Here is a 23,360-nt window from a genome sequence, read left to right as displayed (position 1 = left end):
TAATCACAGAATTATTTGCAATATATTGAACTGCTGAAAAAAGGAGAAAGTGAAGGATTCATTGGTTAGTGATTCACAGCAAACCAGGGAAAAGCCAAAAGACAATACAAGAAAATATAATTACAAAATCTCAAACAGAACATAGTAATATCCTTTCTCTGACACATGCTACCACCACCACCTTACTAGGTAAGATTGGTTTTAAATAGAGATTAGGGAGAGCTGTGGATGTTTATTTTGTTCCATAATGACAAAATACATGATATTTTGAGCAATACTTCAAGCCAAGATCCATTAGGCATGTAAAGCAGGAGAAATTCTGCACTATATAAAAGATAAATTCATGCTACCTTATGTTAAGGAAATTCACTAGCCAATAAATGAATCCTTGAAATTCTGGCTGGTGACTTTCAGTAAAAAAAAAAAAAAAAAAATTTGCTAAGCTTAGTAAAAGTTTTATTACCAGGGAATATCTGGTGATTAATAACAACAACAATAATCACCAAATTTTCCAGTCTACTAGATGACCCTTAAATCATTCTACATGTCTCAAATATAGAATAATTATAGATAATATTTAAATATTAACAGTAATGGCTTGGCTTAAAAAAGTAAAGAATATAAATTGAAGAGCAAACATAGAATAATTATAAACAATTTGTAAATATAAAAGGAATTCCTTGGGTTAAAAACAAGTAAGTGTTAGAAAAGGAAGTTCAATAAAAATAGTTTAGGGAAGTAAAACCATGGGCTGTGGGCAGCCTGGGGTCTGGTTCTGAATGTAGGGAGAGGAGCCCTGGAAGTGTACCAAAAACTAACTTTAATCCAATCAGGAAAAGACCAAGAACCAAAACTGGGAAATTGGTGCTCCTCTGTAAAAGACAGTAACTATAAAAAACAGTTCTCATTTTGTCTTCCAGAATCTGAACTACATTCTTATCCTTGGAGATTTCTTTGATATATGACTATGGAAGTTAAATATCAGTTCCCACCCTGGAAGCCAAAAATGCAAAATAATTTGGTTTTCAATCTAGCTTGCAGTAAAGATTTGTTGACTTAGATTCTTCCAATTGCACACACTCATGACAGATTTGAGATTAATGTACAACCTACCTGAATCTTTGCCCATAAATTCTTGCCATTTCTTTTTCTTATCTCTATACATGAACTGTTGATTTTAACCAAGCTCTCACCTTCTATTTTTACATGAGGTCACATATATAATTGCTAACACAAGAATATTGCTCCAGCAACGCTAACATAACTCCCTGTGTCACCATTTTTTTCCTCTTAATTGGATCATTATTATGATTTCTCCCCTGTGAAAAGGAGCCTTATTTAATTACATTTCACCTTTTCAGACTTCTATATTCATTCTCTACTACCCTTTAAAAGAAGTCATTGATAGATTTGCTTGAACACAATGACTAAATTCTCTCCAATTTCTCTTGACTCCATTTCAAACAGGATTTTTTTCTGATGACACCACTGAAACCATTCTTGTCAACATCAACGATTATCAGTTTGCTAAAAAACGAGCATTTCACTATGTTTGTTCTTATTGTTTTCTCTGTGGCCTTTTAAAGACCAATTACTTTCTTTTTTTTTTTTTTTTGAATACACTCTGAAAAAGATGGAGTTATATTTGAGGATTTTAAGTAGATTTTTATGACTTATGTTTAACAAGATCTCTCTGGCTGCTGTGTGGATAATACTGAAGGGGAGAACACTTTGTTTCTTGCTTTATATAAGTGACCCCTATATAAATGACTTCTTATAGCCTCTTTGCTGTATCTCCCTCTTCCTCCAAGTCTTTAATCAAGATATAACTTGGGACTTAGCCTTTGGATCTCCTCTCTATTTACTTACTTGGTGACCTCCTTTAGCTCCTTGGCCTTTACATCTATCTATATGTTCTTTGCCAAGCCTGGGTCTCTACCCTTGATTACAGAAATGGGTATCTACACACTAAATCTCTCTACTTGTACCTCTAATAGGCATCACAAATTTAACAAGCCCAAGATTGAACTTCTGAAAATCACTCTTCATAATTTAGAGCAACTCCATATTTCCAGTTCCTCAAGACACATGCTTCAGAATAGCATCTGACTGTTTAATACATCTAGTTCAGCAGTAAGTGCAGATGTTCCTACCTTCAAAATATGTTTTTGATCTGAATACTTCTCTCTTCCTATCATATCAGAATGCCCACTTCAGTGTTTTCAGTGCTTTGGCTCTTGTTTCCCTTCAGCATTTTCTATCCAGCAACCACAGGGATTGTATTAAACTCCCAAGTCCAGTCCCTTCTCTGAGTAAAACCCTCAAATATTGTCCTAGCTCTTAAGGAAAGAGCCAAGTCTTTAACGTGTCCTACCAGTTCTCAAGCAGTCTAGACTCTCAGCACAAATAATTTCATTTTTTCCCTCATTTCCTCATGAAAATTCTATGCAATATCACCTTCACAGTAAGACTACAGTTTTGAATACAGTAGACTAACAGTCACATTCCCTGATGTATTTATCTCTATGGCACTTATCTGTGTATTTATTCTGCTTATTGTCTATTACTCCCTTGTACAGTGCAAGTTTCAGAAGATCAGAGATCTTTGTTTCAATTTGTTATATCCATAATATTCAAAAGCATTCTGAAATATAGTAGTTTATTGATGTTTATATTAAACAAATGTAGGAATAACTGAAATTATAAAAGAAATCTAAGACCACAAAGTCTCTTTCTAGTGCTAATGTGCCTATAGGTCAAGCAGAGTAGCATGAGTGGTGGCTTTGGTAGCTCAAAGAAGATGAAGTTTGCACCAGAGCGGTGACAGTCCATAATGCCTTTGGTAGTTATGGATAGCCTGAGTCCCTAAGGAATCAAATATAGGTAGATATAGGTGGACATGCTAAAGCTTCCAGTATTCAGCCTGGTTTCTATTCCTGCACCTGGCTTTTAAACCCCCTTGCAATATTTAAGATACATGTATATTCTAATATATTCATGATAGTCAGTTTTCTGTCAGCTGGTCTAGGTCATGCCACTCAGTTCTTGGTCAAATACCAATCCAGATGTTGCTGAGAAAGTACTTTTTAGATGTAATTAACATTTAAATCAGTACGTTGAATAAAGCAGATTATACTCCCTAATGCAGATGAGTCTTACTGAATCAATTGAAGCTCTTAAGACTAAAGTTGGAGGCTTCCTAAGAAAAAAGGAATTTTGTCTTCAGACTAGAGAGACTGGAGTTCTTCCTGATATATCCAGTCTGCTGGTTTCCCCTATAAATTTCAGATTAGACTGGCAGCCTCCACAAACAGGAGAGAGAGAGAGAGAGAGAGTCTATTTAGATATGCTATACATTTCTGTTTCTCAGGGGAGTTCTGTGTCTGTTTCTCTGCATATTCTATTGGTTCTGTTTCTCTGGAGAATTCTAACTAATACAATATTCCTTTCCTGAACTCAGCTAGCATTGGTTTCAGTTACTTACCTATAAAAGACTTGTTGATATAAAAATTAACACAAACAAGTGTCAAGAACTGGAACCAGAGAGAATTTAGGAAGAGGTAATTGTGATCAAGCAGTTGGTGTGGTTTGGGCTCAATTGCCATGAAATTATACGTGTAATGGTGGGAGGGGTGGGTTTTTTTCAGTAAATGTCATCAAGGAGCAAAATGTTTAACTAAAATGTCATTAGTGAGCATTATTTATGAAACACTTATTATAAACAAGGCCTGGGGAGCCAAGTGACCACTGCCATAGATTGCTATCAAGATTGTGAAGAATTAGAGGACTGTTGCAGGAAAAGAATATTCATAAGAATTCTGTCAAGTTAAAGAGAATGACAAACTCAGGTGTCTAAATGTTTGCCTCAGGCTCTAGGGTGTTTAAAAGAACATCAAAATAAATTCTCTCTCACACCTGGAATACTAAGCCAGAATTTAGCATCAGTTGAATTCACATCATTTAAAACCTTAGTAAATAAAGAATAAGACAGTGATTTAGAAACACCAGAACTCCATAATTTGAAATGGAAATACATGGGATTATTCAAAAAGCAAAGACATACATGATTAATGAGATTTTCTTACCAGTTCTTTTTTTTTTCCCCCTGCATAATGATGGTGCCTCAGTCTCAGTAATCATTCTGCCTAATTGTCTATTGAGTGTTAGGTTGCAAAAAGTTAAGTTCACCTCCACTTCTCATGTATACAGATCTATAACTAAACTTTAATATCAGCATGTATCAATGTATAAATTACAAGTCAAAATTTAATATGGAAAAAGTTATGCAGAAAAGTGAAAACATTTCATATACAGGCAAAATGTGGGGCACACAACTAGAAACGGATTCTGAGACTGAGAACTTAAGATAAAAATACTTTTCATTTGAGTTATATGTATCAGTATGAGTGTACTTATCTGGAAATCAGAATTTAATATGCTAGTGTTGAAGTATGACAAAGATTTCATATTTGCTGGGTTAGTTCTATAAACATGGACTCAACGACTACTCCTGTAACATAAAGTTAACAGAAATTTGTTAGAGTTTTGTGGAGGAAGGATTTTAATGCCTTATGGAGGTTAAGCTGCTGGAATGAATTTATCATTTGGAAATTGCTGAAGTACCCTCTAATGTTATCTGCCTATAAAGGTCTACAGAGGGTATATGAAAGTTTTTCAATTGTTCTATAAACTTAAAACCATTTGGAAATGATGCTGCATATTATTTAAAAAATATGACTTGTCTTGTCTCAAGCAGTCTAGACTCCTATCTAAGTTATCTCTTGGCTGAAATAAATAGGGACAACATCAAATGCTGGTAAGTTTGTTGACAAAATGGATTACTCATACACTGCTCTCCAGAGTGTAAAATAGTATAGCTTTTCTGCAAAAGTTTGGCCGTTGCTATTAAAAAGTTAAACCTGCAAATACTATGTATCTCAGTAATTGAATTCTTGGGCATGTATTCTAGAGAAACAAAGGCATGATCACACAAAATCCTCTACTTGAGTGTTTATAGCAACTTTCTTCATAATAGACTCAACAGGAAACGGCCAGATATGCTTCAATGGTGACTAATTACACTGTAGTACATCTATTTATGGAATACTACTCAGTGATGATACACAAAATTGCCTGGATAGGAAAAAAAAAATATATCTGAAAGTTTATAGATGTGGCTTCTCAAGGCAAATCAAAGGAACATCTATAAAAGCTTTGAAATGCTGAACTACCCTTTCATTAGTCCCAGTGGCCATTTGGAGAAGTCATACAAAATTTCCAAAACTCCCCAAGATAGTGATGAGATGGTAATGGAAAGAAAATGAGGATGAATTGAGCCTAATCTATTCCCCAACCTCTATTCCTTACGTACTTAACTCTGTTCTCTCCTTCAATTCCAACCACACCTGACTCCTTACTCTTTCTCAAACATTCCAGGAAAGTCTTAGTTCAGGGTGTTGCAATTTGATGTTACATTTGGTACCTCTCCCTGCCACACACAGTCCCATTTCCCACGTGGCTTGTTTTCTCATCTCCAGCTTTTTTTTTTTTTTTTACACTTTAAATGCCATATTTTCAGTGAGATCTTTCCTGTACATCTAATTTTAAATTACATCATATTCTCCCAATACTTCTCACTGCCTTCCTGCCTTCTCTGTTTTTTTTTTTTCAAATTTCCAAAGCACATATAGTAACTTTCTGACATACTCTGTACTTTATGTTTCATTATTTGAGTTTCTCAAAAGGAATGTAAACTCTATGAGAACAAGGCTTTCTTTTTTTTTTTTCCCTCTTTGGTTCACTATTGAATGTGTCTAGAATAGAGCCTGATATATAGTAGCATTTAATAAACAATTGATAAATTAACTCAATAAAATATAGAGAACACTGAAACCATACCATGAATAGCACTTTGTGGTTGTGAGACAGGTATGGGGCTGCCATTTGAAATGAGCTATTTTTAATAAAGATCACAGGGTTCAGAGTGGCAAAGGTTAGATAGGAAGAGTGCCATCAGAGAAAAGGCATGATTACCACAAAAGGCAGCACTTTCGTGGTTATTAGAATGGTTTAATCTACTGGCACTATAGGGCCAAAATAGATGGAAGCCAATTTTTGATAACAAATGACAAAAGAAACAACCATAAAACACTTAAGATAATGTAAACATAGGTTTGACTTGAGCCAATAAAATAAATACTCCATCCCCCACATTTGAATTATTTAGAGTCAATCCACAGTCCCAGACAGAACCCAGTTAAAGCTGAAAAAGTTAAGGAAAGACCCTATAATAGCAGTGTAAAAAAACATGTTACATGTCATTTCAAACCTTCAGCCAAATGTCCTGAGGCTACTTAGCTGGGTGTGTATGTATTAACATAAGGAAAACACCCTAATCTTTCAGAGATTATGGAAAATACTCTTAAGTCAACATTAGTTTCTGGTTACCTGAATTCCTCATGACTTATTAGATAGAAGTAATTGTCCAGAAGTGTTAAGGAGAGTTTTGATCCAAGCCCAACTCATAGTAAGCTTGGTAGTATGCAGAGGCCAATCACATGATAGATTTCTCCATTGCAATGTGTAGTCAGAGTAGATGTACTTAAAAAATAGCAAATCCCTAGACCGTGCTAATGATTTTTATAGTAAACATCACTAAGTGGTAACTGCCAGTTCTCTATCACTACCACAAATGTAAATCAGAGGGCATCTGGGTGGCTCAGTCTGTTAAACATCAGACTCGTAGTTTCAGCTCAGGTCATAATCTCACAGTTATGGGATCGAGCCCTGTATCAGGCTATGTGCTCAGCACAAATCCCCCCATGGGTTTCAATCTCACAACTAGGAGATCAGGATCTGAGCAGAAATCAAGAGTTGGGCACTTAACTCACTGAGCCACCCAGGCATCTACAGTTTTATCTATTCTTACATTTAAGGTAGGTTTCTTATACATCAATTTTTATTTTAACCTTTTGGTTTTGCTTTATGTTTTTGTTTTTGTTTTGTTTTGTTGTTTTTTTTTTCTCCTACACTACCTTCTTTTGACTTGAGAATATTTGTTATGATTTTTATCTATTAACTTACATACTGTTTTACTGTTTTTTCAATGGTTACCTTGGAGTTACAACATACATTCTTGACCTTAATAGTATAATAAAAACATTCACTTTTATAACTTCCCTAATACTACTAAAACTATAGAATACAAAATCCACTTGCCCTTGTCTTCCAGTTTGTTATTTCTTCCATATGGTTTATGTCTACATATATTTTAAATGAGCATTTATATATATCACATATGTGAGATATATACCTATTTATATAAACAAAGAGATTCTTATGTCGCATATTTACTTATTACTTGTTCTTCATTCTTCTTTGTTTCCCTCAATCCTTCTACTATCACTTTATTTCTTATAAATCTCCTTTTAGTATACTGTGCATTTAGTGTTCTGTTGCTCTACATGAAACAGATTCAAAGTTTGTTTACATGATATCATTTCATATTTTATTTTAAAGGGGATTTTTTTTAAAAAGATAGAAATAATTTTGAGGACTATAAAGAGGTCTTACTATTTTCTTCATATTAATATAATTTTTATTTAGATATGTTTTATTGTCACTCTTTAGAATGAATTATGCATTGTTTCTCCTGTTATTTTATCATTTTTCTCTATTTGACCAAATTGGTCTAAAAGATTTCACTAAAAAAGTGCTTAAGTATGGGCTATTTTATATTTTGCTTTTAGTCTGGAAAGTCATTTATCCAGTAAGTGTTCCACCTATTCTTTCCCTTTCCAGTCTATGCCTAATTCTGATTCTACTTATGTTAGAACTGTTCAGTACATTCTCTATTTTCTGTTTGTTTGTTTGTTTGTTTGTTTGTTTGTTTTTTCTTTCAGTTTAGAAAGCACCCTGAATTCTAGCCACCGAATTCTAGTTCACTAATCCTGAGACTCCGGCTTTCTTAAAGGGTTAAGATAATGAGTTATTATTATGAGTTACATTATTATACTGAGTTACATTATTATAATGAGTTACATTATGAGATAATGACATAATGAGTTATTTAGCTGTAGTTATTTTTTTTTTCAGTTTTAAAGATGTTTGTTTTCATTATTATTTCTAGAATCCAATTCTCTGGTAAAATTATCTTTTTGCCTATTTTCTACAGATTTTCCTTTGTTATCCTGAATATACTAATCAAAGTTATATAAAGTTTTTATCTGTTTATGAGAATGTATACATCACCTCTAGGTCTACTTCTACTATAAGTTTTCACTTGCAGTTGTAAAAAGCCTGTCTGGCATACTTAGTGAGCTTTGATTGAATGCTTGAATGGTGGGACTCATATGTAAAAAGTGTTGAGGATCTAGATAATGATCTTTAAGAAGGATTAAGACTGGCAGAAATACTGCCAAATTAGATTAACCTAATCCTATCAGAGACAGATGGGAATCAGCAGTTCTATTAAGGCTGAATCTATGGTTAATTTATACTTCTGTCTAAGACTTAACCATGCAAAAATTTTGACTCATTTCCACATCTTTTTTTTCTAGCATATCACCTATCAGTTTGCAAACTTTAAATATACTTAAATTAACACAACAAAACAACTAAAACTCTGTTTTTTCTTTACAGAGGCTGTTTGGCTTATCCCAGGATCATTAAATCTTCTTCAGGAAAAGCAACTTGAAAATATATTTCAATTCTCTATAGTTCTTTGCTTTCTTTTCTAAAACATTAGCCCTTCTATTCCTTTGCTTCTGAAACTCCTAGCTGTCTGTATTATATTTACAATATAGATTTTATATATTATATATTTATTTTTCCAAATATAATGAAATTGATGGGGCACCTGAGTGGCTCTGGGTTAAAGCCTCTGCCAAATATAATGAAATTGAATTTAGTTTCCCCTTCCATATACATGAATGGTTGATTGTCTCCCTTAAAATATTTACTAATAATACTCTCCACCATTTACTGGGCTTTTATTGTTGACTGGGTAAATAATATTTAATATTCATAGACACTGAATTAGATCTATTATTACTTTTGTGAAGAAACTGAGCCATGGAAAGATTCAATAACCTCCCTACAGTTTAATAATGATTATATTTCAATGGGGTGGTTCCCAGCTCCTTGAGAAAATCCTGGCAAGAGGTTTTTGAACAGATTTAATATATTTTTTTTAAGATTTATATCCCAAAAGGACAGAGAAAAAAATGTATAATTGCAAGCTCTATAAACTAAGTGCTACAAGAAAAAAGCAGTCAGAGGCCAAGAGTCAAGAAAAAGCCTGATTATGGTTTAATCAGGCTAAGGGGATTTTAAAGCCATCTTAGTCATGGTCTTTACTAGAGCTTCTGTCCCTTCTCCAATGATCTGGTGTGTTTTGTGTGTGTGTGTGTTTGTTGTTGTTGTTTGTTTTGGTTTTGGTTTTGGTTTTTTGGTGTGTGTTTGTGTCCCTTGCCCCCATTCATTTCCCTAGCTTATCATTTCCAGTCTATTTCCCTGAAGCCATCTTCCTCATTGATTATGTGCTCTTCTACTCTAAGTGAGACATGAAGACTAGAGGGCTAATGTATGGAGGATTCTACTTTCTAAGCTCAAAGTCCTTGTCTTGGAATTATGGAGAAAAACCAAGATGTTTCACAATGGCCACTTTTCCATTCTCCTTGCCAGAGCTCTGAAGGAATCTTTCTTGGATCTTCACTGTGAGAACTTGATGGGTTCCTGGAGGTAATGTCTATAAAAGTTTGTGGCTCCTCTAAGGCTATGGCTCCAGGGACATTTTTGTCACATGCCCAACTATAATGAGCTTCCAGAAATTTGTCAAAATTGCCATTTAAGAGTTCCATTTTGTGACCTTTTGCAACTTCTGTTCCACATAATTAGGTCTATATGTCTCTGAATGCACCATGCTGTCCAGATTTTAGGGTGGTAGTTTGCTCTATGTTTAGTTCTCTATTGACTCCAAGTTATTAATTTTCAATTTGTTCATCTTTTTCTATTCTAATGAGAGTGATGATTCCCAAGCTCTTTACATGTCTAAGCTATAATCCAGAGGACTTGCAATATTTTTCTGATTATAAAATTATCATTGGAGAAAATTTATAAAATTCAGAGAAAAGATAATTTATTGAATAAAACAATAAGATAAAATAAACTAACAACAAAAAACTTTGAATAGATTCCTGTTTGAATGAAAATAAAAATCAAATATTTTATGATGTTCCTTTAAGGCCATGCATGGTTCAACCACATCCCATTTCATGCCTTCTCCAGTGACCTTGCTACAGCCACACCAGTCACAAAGCCTTTGAATATGTTTCCTCTGGATAAAATGCCTTTTCCTATTTCTCATAGGCATTTCTTACTTTTGCCCTTTAAATCTTATTTTAAGTAATTCTCTTTAGAGACACATCTACTTAATCACTGTATGTCAAATAAACACCCACCTAAAATCTTATATATCCTCATCTATAATCGACTTCCTTTGTACTACTTATGCCATCTATTTGCTTTGTTGATGCCCCACTAGAATGCAGGTTCCATGAAGAAAGTGAGCATATTTTCAAATCCCTCACTAGTCTAATGACTAGTACCCTGTTTGACATACAGTGGGCTAATTTTTCTTTATCAATAATTTAAACAGACTCTTCTTAAACTCAGTGTTTAAAGGATTCAAGCAGAAAGTAAACTTAAAATAGAAATAATCCCATGAACTCTGAAGCATACAGTGCAGTAAGTAGTGTTTCCTACTATATGTTAGTGGACAACATATAGTTCTCATGTATGAGTTTCCTAATCTGTAAAGTGACACTAATAATATAGAATTTTAATGAAAAAGTTAATGAATAAATGTAAAATCTTAGAACAGTCCCCAGGATATAAATGTTTAAAAAATATTTTCAAAGAAAACAAACATGAATAATGATTATGTATGTCACAGAAGAAAATATACTTAATAGTCTGTACTATTTTATAACATTTCTTTGAAGTTTGTTTCAAAGCATTATAAAAGCATGATCAATTGTATTTCCATAACAATTCCACAATTTCTACAGCATTGTTAATAGTCTATTGCTTTATAGAGTCGAAGTCAAAGACCTAATGAGAGCAATTATCTTTCACAAGGTCAAAAAATATATTTTTTTCAAGAGAAAGTTTGAGATGAACTTATCTGATTAAGAAAACATGTTTATATTAGTTTATCTTCATTATAATCCCATTCAGTGCTAACACTGTATAAACTGTATCTAAACTTATAATATTGCAAAGAAACCTAGAGAAAGTAACTCATGCTACAGAAAGAAAACTAAGGAGAAAAATAACAACAACAAAAAATTTCTCAGAAGTCAATCTGACTACCCCAAACAGGCATTCATAGCACTGCCCTCCTTTACCTATCTCAGACTAAATGGGTGGGTAGGTCCAAATTTCCAAAGTCACTTTGTGAGGTGTTATTTCAGACACGTGGTTTCTGGTCTTCAGGTCTAGTACTCTTTCTACAGTATTCTGCTGATTCAAGCTTATTACAATCATTATAACATTCTTTGTTAAGTATCAAACACATTTGTCAGCTGGGGACAAGTGCAGTGAATATATTGCATTCTTCTCTGTTGTTCTTTCCCAACTTGGGGCACTATGATATATTCTGTTTAACACACTATACAAATATCCTTAAATAAACGTATCGAGAATAAAGAAAATGGAATATTGAAAAGACATGAAATGCTATAATAATGGAAAATATGCAAAGCTGTTAAGAGTTATAAATGTGATAAAAGAGAACTTAATATATTTTATTCATTATTGAATAAAAGAAATACTCTTATGAATAAAGATTAAACTTGACATTTATGCTCACTTGTCTAACACTTCCTCCATTCTATATTGTGGTGCAACTGAAATAGTTTCCTAGTTTCTTTAAAATTATACTTCTTTTTAAATTCCCTTAACTCAATGGTTCTGAAAATTAGCTATACGTTGCACAGTGGGATCATTTGAGGAACATTAAAAAGTTATTCATGTCTGGTTCAATCTAGGAAGATTCAGATTTAATTGAAATTGGGTGCTATCTGTACAGATGTATTTTTAAAAACTCTCCCAAATAATTCTAATATGCAGCTAAAGTTGAAAATTACAGCTTTAAGTAATGTTGTTGTTGTTTCTTCCCACTCACACACACGTTTTAACTTCTTCACCTAGTTACAACTCATTTATCTATATCTCAATTGAATTGTCATTTCCTTAGAGTAGCCTAATCCAGTATCCCTAGGTAGACTTAATTTATACTCCCATACTATCTTGATATCTCCCTGAGCAAGACATTCATAAAGTTTTACTGACAGAATATGTTTAAAGTTTGTCTTTGTTTATTTTTGTTTGTTTGTTTGCTTGTTTTGCTAAAAGGCCTTTGCTAGAAGGAGAAATGCATTCATGTTTTCATTCTGATAGTCTAAGTCCTTTTCTTCTTCAAGCATGTACTGGACCCCCAACAAACAGAAGAACTCAGACCAAGAGTTAAGAGTTTAACAGTAATAGAATTCATATTATCATATACACTATAATTAAATTATCTATAATTGACTGAATGCTCATGACATAGCAAGGGATTTACAAGCAATAGCTATAATTCTCAATAGTCTTTCTAGATGTAAAACAAATGAAATAATAAATTAAAGAGGTTAATAAAATCTCCCAAGGTCACTGCTAGGAAACTGATCTAAATTCAGCTGGGCTGATAACACCACTTGTATATTTCAACCATAAAATATTTTACCTCAATAATATAAGAAAAAAATGCTCTGAAGTTATAGATATATTCCAGAATAAGTGAGGCTATGTCAACTTTGAAGTTTTTATCACTGGTAGTATCCAAGCAGATGCTTTACAGAGAGAACCTCAACACAAACAGTATATAACACTATATCATGAATCATGATTATTTTTTAAGATTCCTCTTTACCTTCTCATCTTTCTATCTATGCAGCATGTGATGGAATGTAATTTGGAGGTATAGCTTCGGTGTCTTGATGATGAAGGTTGTTTTAAAAACATTACAATATAAAATTTAAAAATAAATTATGAAGCTTGCTGTACAATTTGTATAAATTTCTGTTTAGAATATAGTGGACTTCCTTTTGTTTTTTATCTGAAGTATCAATATCAATGGTTATTTACTGAGAGACAGGAGTACAGAATATAGATTACAGCATGCCTACATTAGTTAAAAGTATTATATAATAATACAAATTTAAAGTTTTTATTACTTTCAGGCCAGACTATTAAGCTCATATTAATTTATAATATTTAATGTTTAATGTGTTTACCCTGAAAATATACAGAATGGATAAATATGTGTACAATAATTGCTCATATTGCAAATGTGTTCCATTCCTGTGGCTTATTTTGAACACCAAAAACAAATATAATGTTTGCATTCCCAGGACATAGAAATATGTTAAAACCAAAGGAAAATGAATGTTCAGTATTAGGAGAGATCGCTTAGCTAGCAAAATGACCTTTCTGTATGAATGTACTATTCAATCTCTTTTTTAAATCAGGTTTATGGAGTCCTTACCATATTGATCATTATACATGTTTTCAGGTTGAAGCTGAGTGTGGTTATTGCATTATTTCATTTGGAGTTTATTGATTTTCTGCCAGTAATTTACAAATCAATTTATTAAAAAATTATTGTAACCACTTGATTTATATATTTTCTAAAAGACAGTGCCACAATGGAAATTATTTCATTAATCTGTCAGGACTATAGAGCTTTCATGCTGTGGTCATTTGGACTTTAAGGTATGTCAAAGATTCTGGTTCATCAGGATTTTCCCCCCAAAATTTATTTTTTTTTAAGATTGTATTCATTTATTTGAGAGAGAGAGAGAGAGATCACAAGCAAGGGAAGAAGGAGAAGCAGACGCCCTTACCACCACTTCACTGAGCAGGGAATCTGACATGGGGCTTGATCCCAGGATGCTGGGATAATGACCACAGCCTAAGTCAGCTGCTTAACTGACTGAGCCACCCAGGTGCCCCTTTGCTCCAAATTTAGACCTTCACATTATTTATAGGAGTAAGAAACTAAATATAATAAATTAGTTGTTCAATAGTGAATTCTGACTTTAAAGTTGATTTTACCACAATCAAAATTGACTTTTTTGATAAATTAAAAGTTTTGTTGCCATAATGCCCTTTAAGCTCATGAGAGTTTGACAGGAAACAAAAGCCAGGGCACTTATATTAAATCACATAATTGCCATCAATGGAAGATTTTAAATTGTCGGCTATTTTTCCTTGTTATCATTTAGATTTGAAAATATAGAAATTATACAAGACTTGAAATTATTTGAGATTTGGGATATAAAAGTGAAATGTATCAGTCTAACTGCCCATTCTACCATTATAAACTTAGGTAGAAATGGAGCTGTTCGTGGATGTTATCCACTGGGGAAAATTTCATCTAAAGTTAAACATTTTTATTTGGTTCATCTAAAGTTAAACATTTTATGGGCAACTGACTTTCCATATGATCAGTTCAATATCTGCTGTGGTTGGACTGTAAAAAATAAATCTAGAATGTTTAAATAAGAATAACTACATAAAAATATCAGCAAATAAGAATAAAAAGTGACTTGTGATTTCTATTCTACTTCTAATTGGCTAAATTATTTTGGTAAGGCAATTTAACACTTCTAAATATCAATTTTTGTTATTTTGAGGACTAGCTAAAAAGTCTTTTTAGAACCAAAAATCCACATACATAAAACTGGATATATCTCATCTCATAAAAATAGTCTGAGTTCACTGGTGGTTGAATTTGCTCCCCTGAAAAAGCTAACAAACTAATATAGTATTTATTAGATCCCTTCCTAAATACTTTTTCATTGATCTAAACTTCATGCCATTATTATTTTACTCTAAATTCTGGATTTTAACACTATAGCTGAGACTCTTTGTTCTCAGTTTTGTTTTCTTTTCTCCTTGTTATCAAAAAAATGTATTTTGTTCTCCAGAAGAGACTATAAACCACCACTAATAAAACTTACATTATGATTTAGGCAATGTGATATGTATTTTTGATGTGTTATCAAATATATCTCAAAAAATCTGCAAATATATATTATTCCAAATTGCAGGTGTCATATATTTTAAATATTCAATGTCAGGATTCCAGCTTTATTTTTTTTATTTTTTTTAAAGATTTTATTTATTTATTTGTCAGAGAGAGAGAGGGAGAGAGAGCAAGCACAGGCAGACAGAATGGCAGGCAGAGGAAGAGGGAGAAGCAGGTTCCCTGACGAGCAAGGAGCCCGATGTTGGACTCGATCCCAGGACGCTGGGATCAGGACCTGAGCCGAAGGCAGCTGCTTAACCAACTGAGCCACCCAGGCGTCCCAGGATTCCAGCTTTAGACAATAAAATGATTTAAATGGTTTTACTAATCTTTCTTTGTTAAAAGATGTCTACTATCCATTGCTTAATGCATCTAAACTTTACCTTGTTTGGCAATTTCTGTATGCATCCAGTTTAGATTATTCATATTAGCTCTTCAAATACATTGATTTATTTAATCTTTTCCAATGTTTTTGACTACAAGCTTTATTAATGCTCTAAATGCAGTGACACAGATGAGATCTAGAATCTAGGTCATGGTGTGGATATTCTATTTACATTTTGTCAAAATAGTTCACCATGCAATATCTCCTCTGGTATGACTCCCACTTGAAGTTTCATAATATTGTGACTGTGTTCATTGTGACAAAAGTTTAGGTATGACCCTTAGAAGACATGGTAAGAATTTGAAATAATCATACATGTACCTCTACATCAGTCTACTGATTTGGAAATTGAGAAAGTAGAAAATCATTCACAGCAAATTTTATCTGGTCATTCACACTTACCTTTATCAATCATCTTCAAAATCCATCATTAATAGAAGAGGAAAAGAAAAAGTTTGCAGATTTCTTATAAATATTATTAAGAAACTCTTCAATTCGATTTTGTCCTTTTAACTTGTTTTATCTCACAGTCCTTAGCAATTATGATGCTAGCAGAGATGTGACAAATACATATACCTTGGAGCTTGTTCTTCTTTCCTATTCTACACCCCTCTACCACCATATGAATAAGCCAGGGACAGCCTGATGGACAATAAGAAATCTTGTATACATAGGTCTCCCTGTAAACCTGTCAGAGATGAGTCCCCAGGTATGAAGGGGAGGTTATTTTAAATATCCAGACACCGTCAAGCTATTCCCTTATCACAGATAACAGCCAACCTAGTGCAGTCCAGTGGATCCAAATCAGTGGATCCAAACCTACAGCCCTGCCCGATTGCTGAATATAGTATGTAGCTTTGTCCAGGTAGGTAGATGAGAAAACAATCCAGTTGACAATGAGAACAGTATCAAGCCCCACACAATTCCACAATAAATGTAGAGGTCTTCCAACCAAAGAGTTCAGCCAGTGAACTTGCCTAACTGTGTAACATGGCAAAAGGGCTGTCTGATTGTGAATCTAGGGCCTCAACCCAGCTTCAGAGTACAGCCTTCATTTTAACATGAAGAGATCTGCCTATGGCCCTACCTGAACCCAGAATCCAGTCAGTGGCACCATATGGTCAGGGAGCAAATCGTGAAACCCTTTTTGACAAGGAGTGACTGCAGAGCCCAGCTCATGACCTTACCAAATCACAGATTCCAATCAGTGTTACCTCCCAATTAGGGAATACAGCCTGCAAAGTCACCTAGCCAGAAATGACTGCAGAGTCCAGCTAGTTTCTCCACCTGACTGTAGACCACAGCCAGCTGCCCTACCTGATCAGGAAGTCCATCTGGTAGTTCCACTTGAATACTCTGTCCAACCAATGGCACCCCCATGACCTGAGAGCATAGGCAGTAGCTTTACTCAAGTAGGAATCCCAGTAGCAGACTCTACTTTCTCATGGATACTATCAGCTAACCCACCCAGTACCTCTTAAGTGAACTGACTGGTGAGGGTCTTTAACTGCCCAAGTGAACCTTTACAGTCTGCAAAAAGAGATCATTTTCTCACATGTACAAACACAATGCAAGGAAACAAAATTCACAAAGAATCAGGTAAATACAACATTACCAAAAGGTACTAATAAAGCTCCAATAACCCTGCAGAAATGGAAATCTATCAATTACCTGACAAAGAATTCAGAATAATCTTAACAAATTTCAGGGAAATAGAAGAAAAAGACAACTAAAAATTAGTAAAACAGTGCATTAAAACTTGAGTTCAAAAAACAAATATAAAATCAAAATAAATAAGTCCAAGAGCTGAAGAATATGACAAAACCAAAGAAGCAATAGAGAACTTCAACAGTTCTGACCAAACAGAAGGAAAATCAACAAACTAGAAAATAGGCCATTTGAAATTACCCAGTCACAGGAACAAGTGTGAAAAAAACGGGGGGAAAAAGTTTTTTGGATTTATGTGACACCTATAGTGAAATGATATACACATGGAAATCCCAGAAAGAAAAAGGACAGAACATTTTATTAAGGTAATAGTTGAAAATTTCCTAATCTTGGGTAGAGAAATAAATATCCAGATTCATGAGGCCCAAAAGAAACCAAACAGGTTGAACCTAAAATGGGATACACCAGGCTACATTATAATTAAATATAAGACCAGAAGCCATAATATACCTAAAGCAGGGAAAAGCTCCTCAACATTGTTCTTGACTGCTTTTTTTTTTTTTTTTGGAAATGGCAACAAAAGCAAAAGAAATGAAACAAATGAAATGACATCTAAAAAGCTTCAACACAGTAAAAGATATCAACAAAATTAAAAGGCAACCTATAAGATGGGAGAAAATTTTTGCCAAGTCCATATCTGATAAGAAAATATATAAAGGAACTCCTACAAATCAATAGCAAAGCAAAAATGAAAACACACATACACAAAATAATCCCATTAAAAAACGGTCAAGGAACCCAAATAAATATTTTTCCAAATAAAATATTCAGATGTCGGGGCAACTTGGTGGCTCAGTCAGTTAAGCATCTGCCTTCAGCTCAAGTCATGATCTCAGGGTCCTGGGATCAAGCCCCTCATGGGACTCCCTGCTCAGTGGGAGCCTGCTTCTCCCTCTCCATCTGTCATTCTTGTACTCTATTTTTCTACCAAATAAATAAATAAAAATCTTAAAAAAAAAAGAAAATATTTAGACATCAATCTTTACTGTTTATCAATTGCTTTTGAAATATCAACTTTTATAAAGAGACATACTGATAAGAATACATTAATTTTAAGAGAACTTAACACACCACTCTCAGCAATAGACAGATCATCTAAAGGAAATAAACACAGAAACAAGAGCATTGAATGACACATTAGACCTGATGGACCAATAGATATATACAGAACATTCCACCATAAAACAACAGAATACTCATTCTTCTAGAGCTCACATGGAAATTTCTCCAGAATAGACCACATACTGGGTCACAAATCAGGTCTCAACTGATACCAAAAGACTGAGATTATTCCCTGCATATTCTCAGACCACAATGCTTTGAAATTGGAACTCAAGAAAAAGCTTGGAAGAAATTCAAACACTTGGAAGCTGAAGACCATCTGCTCAAGAATGTTTGGATCAACTAGGAAATCAAAGAAGAACTTAAACAATTCATGGAAACCAATGAGAATAAAGATACATTAGTCCAAAACCTATGGGATACAGCAAACACAGTCTTAAGGGGGAAATACATAGCCATCCAAGGGGGGGGGGGGGGGGGAGAGAGAGAGAGAGAGAGAGAGAGAAAAGAAATAAAAGAAAGAAAGAAAAGAAAAGAAACATTCTGAATACACAAACTCTTTACACATTAAGAACTGGAGAATCAATAAGAAATTCAGCCTATGCCATGCATAAGAATAGAAATAATTAAAATTAGAGCAAAGATCAATGAATTAGAAACCAGAGATATAGTAGAACACATCAATGAAACCAGAAGCTTGTTTATTGAAGGAATTAATAAGATAGATAAACCACTGACCAGACTAATTCAAAAGAGAAGGGACAGAGCCTAATAAAATTATGACTGAAAGGAGAGAGATCATGACTAACACCAAGGAAATAGAAGCAATCATCAGAAATTATTATCAACAGCTATATGCCAATAAATTAAACAACCTAGAAGAAATGGATGCATTCCTGGAAACCTAAAAACTTCCAAGTCTGAAACAAGAAGAAATTGACAACATGAATAGACCAATATCTAGTAATGAGATTGAAGCAGTGAACAAAAGTCTCCCAAAAAACAGAGTTCAGGGCTTGGTGGATTCCCTGGGGACTTCTACCAACCACTCAAAGAAGAGATAATACCTATTCTCCTGAAGCTGTTTCAAAAAATGGAAACAGAAGGAAAACTTCCAGACTTTTTCTATGAAGCCAGCATTACCTTGATTCCCAAACCAAGCAAACACCCCCCGAAAAGGAGAATTTCAGACCAATATCCCTGATAAATGTGGATACCAAGATTCTCAACAAGATCCTAGCTAATAGGATCCAACAGTGCCTTAAAAAGATTATCCACCATGACCAGGTGGGATTTATCCCTGTGATGCAAGCATGTCTCAACATTCGCAAATCATCCAATGTGACGTAACAAATTAATAAGAAAAGAGAGAAAAAACACATGGCCCTCTTAGTTGATGCAGAAAAAGCATTTGACAAGATACAGCATCCTTTCCTGATTAAAACTATTCAGAGTATAAGGATAGAGGGAAATCATAAAATCCATGTATTAAAAACTCACAGCAAGTATCATTCTCAATGGTAAAAATGCTGAGACCCTTCCCATTGAGATCAGGAAGATGACAAGGATGCCCATTCTCACCACTGTTGTTCAACATAGCACTTGAAGTCCTAGCAAGAGCAATCAGTCAATGAAAAGAAATAAAAGGTATTCAAGTTGGAAAAGAAGTCAAAGTCTCTCTTTTCACAGATGATGTGATACTTTATGTGGAACACCCAAAAGACTCCACCCCCAAAATATTAGAACTCATAGAGCAATTCAGTAATATGGCAGGATACAAAATCAATGAACAGAAATAAGTTGCTTTCTTACACACTAGCAATGAAACTGTAGAAAGTGAAATTAGAGCATCAATGCCCTTTATGATAGCACCAAAAATCATAAGATACCTTGGAATAAACCTAACCAGAGAGGTAAAAGATCTTTATTCAAGGAACTACAGAACACTCATGAAAGAAATTGAAGACACAAAAAGATGGAAAAATATTCCATGTTCATGGATTGGAAAAATAAACATTGTTAAAATGTCTATGCTGCCCAGAGCAATCTATACTTTCAATGCCATCCCAATCAAAATACCATTGGCATATTTCAAAGTCCTGAACAAACAATCCTAAAATTTGTATGGAACCAGATAAGACCCTGAAATGCATAGGAAATGTTGAAAAAGAAAAACAAAGGTGGGGGCATCATGTTGCCTGATTTCAAGCTTTGTTACAAAGCTGTGATCACCAAGACAGCATGTTACTGGCACAAAAACTGATACATAGACCAATGGAACAGAATAGAGAGCCCAGATATGACCCTCAACTCGCTGGTCAAATAATTTTCAACAAAACAGGAAAAAATATCCAGTGGAAAAAAGACAGTCTCTTCAATAAACAGTGCTGGGAAAATTGGACAGCTATGTACAGAAGAATGAAACTCGAATTATTCTCTTACACCATACACAATGATAAACTCAAAATAGATGGAAGACCTCAATGTGAGACAAGAATCCATCAAAATCCTAGAGGAGAACATAAGCAGTAACCACTTTGACAGCAACCACAGCAACTTCTTTCAAAACAATGTCTCCAAAGGCAAGGAAAACAAAAGCAAAAATGAACCTTTCGAACTTCATCAAGATGAAAAGCTTCTTCCCAGCAAATGAAATAGTAAACAAAACTAAGAGGCAATTCACAGAACGGGAGAAATTGATACTACAGACAAAAAGCTGATATCCAAAATCTATAAAGAACTTTTCAAACTCAACACCCAAGAAACGGATAATTACATCAAAAAGTGGACAGAAGACATGGACAGACACTTCTCCAATGAAAACATACAAATGGCTAACAGACACATGAAAAAATGTTCATCATCATTAGCCATCAGGGAGATTCAAATTAAAACCACATTGAGATACCACCTTGCACAGAATGGCAAAAATTATCAAGGCAAGAAAAAACAAATGTTGGAGGGGATGTGGAGAAAGGGGAACCCTCTTACACTGCTGGTGGGAATGCAAGTTGGTACAGCCACTTTAGAAAACAATATAGAGGTTCCTCAAAAAATTAAAATAGAGCTACTCTGTAGCTCTATTACCCAGCAATTGCACTACTGGGTATTTACCCCAGAATACAGATGTAGTAAAAAGAAGGGCCATATGTACACCAATGTTCATAGAAGCAGTCCACAAAAGCCAAATTGTGGAAAGAGCCAAGATGCCCTTCAACAGACTAATGAATAAAGAAGATGTGGCCCATATATACAATGGAATATTACTCAGCCATCAGAAAGAATGAATATCCAACTTTTGCATCAACATCGATAAGGCTGGCGGAGATTATGTTGCGTTAAATAAGTCAAGAAGAGAAAGTCAATTATCATATGCTTTCTTTTATTTGTGGAACATATAAGGAATAGCATGGAGGACATTAGGAAAAGGAAGGGAAAAGTGAAGGGGGGGAATCGGAGGAGGAGATGAACCATTAAATCTGTGGACTCCAAGAAACAAAGTGAGGGTTTTAGAGGGAAGGGGAGTGGGGGGATGGATGAACCTGGTGATGGTATTAAGGAGGGCATGTATTGCATGGAACACTGGGTGTTATACATAAACAATGGATATTGGAACACAATATCAAAAAGTAATGATGTACTGTATGGTGACTAACATAACATAATAAAAAAATTTAAAAAGATATCAAATTTCGTATGAAACTTAATCTAACACTTTGAAATATTTTTCACTAATAGGTTTTCAGGTTATTGTCATTAAATCTTATTAAAGAGACTTTAATATTCATTTTTACATATTTCCAAAATTTTTGTAGAGATTCTGAAAAATTCTGGAACATACATAATGCTCAATCACCATGGGTAAAAGCTACCAGTGTCATAGTGAAAAAATTTGATTGCAAATCTTGGTTAAAGCTCATAAAGGAATGTTTCATATTATTATTAAACGGTATAGTCACTGTGGAAATTTGATAGTTCCTCAAAAAGTTAAGCACAAAATTACCATATAACTTAACAATTTCACTTCTAGGTATATACCCAAAATAACTGAATACAGTTACTCAAACATATATGCGTACATCCAGTAGCACTATTCACAATATCCCAAAAGTGGAAACAATCCAAATGTCCATTAACAAATTGGATAAACAAAACAGGTATATATATATTAGAATGGAATATTATTCAGATAAAAAAGAAATGAGGTAGTAACACAGTACAAAGAATTCAAATCCTAGAAACATGTTCAGTGGAAGAAAAATAAAACAGAAAAAGCCTGCTTATTTATGATTTTATTTATATGAAATATCTAAGATAGTTAAATCTGTAGAGGCAGAAAACAAAATTGTGGTTGCTAGGGGCCATTGGAAGAAGAGAATGGGGACTGATTTCTTAATAGCTATTATATTTTCTTTTCAAGTGATTAAATTTTTTCTTTTTTTAAATTTTAAAAATGTTACAAACATTTTGAATATACTAAATGTAACTAAGCATACACTTTAAAATAGTGACTTTTATATTTTGTAAATTTTACTTCAATTAAAAAATTTGGTTTATTGGGGTGACTGGGTGGTTCAGTGGGTTAAGCAACTGACTCTTGATTTCAGCTCAGATCATGATCTGAGTCATGAGATCAAGCCCCATGTTGGGTTCCATGATCACAATGGAATCTGTTTTTCCCTCTCCTTTCCCCTGCTCATGCATTCTCTTCTCTCTCTCTCTTTCTGTCTCTCCCTCAAATAAAAAAAGAAAGCAAAATCTTTAAAAAAATGGTTTCTAAATTTATGACATAAATATCTGGTTGCCAAAAATTCCTAAATAAAAACTGACTTAAAAATATGATTTACTATATGTTATACATTATAGTAGTATATGATATGAGGTCATGTTTTTAATTGGTTAAGATTATGGTTTGTTTTAATAGTTTGTCAATAAGTTTTTAACACATGAGGAATCAGAGTTGGACCTAGTAATGATATGGAGTTTTAAAAATTATTTAGCTTTAAATATCTGTTGATACATTATCTGAAATAGTACTGCTTTATCCTAAAT

This window comes from Lutra lutra, chromosome 2 (assembly GCF_902655055.1).
Source record: "Lutra lutra chromosome 2, mLutLut1.2, whole genome shotgun sequence".
NCBI classification, from domain to species: domain Eukaryota; kingdom Metazoa; phylum Chordata; class Mammalia; order Carnivora; family Mustelidae; genus Lutra; species Lutra lutra.
This window is presented reverse-complemented; position numbering follows the sequence as displayed.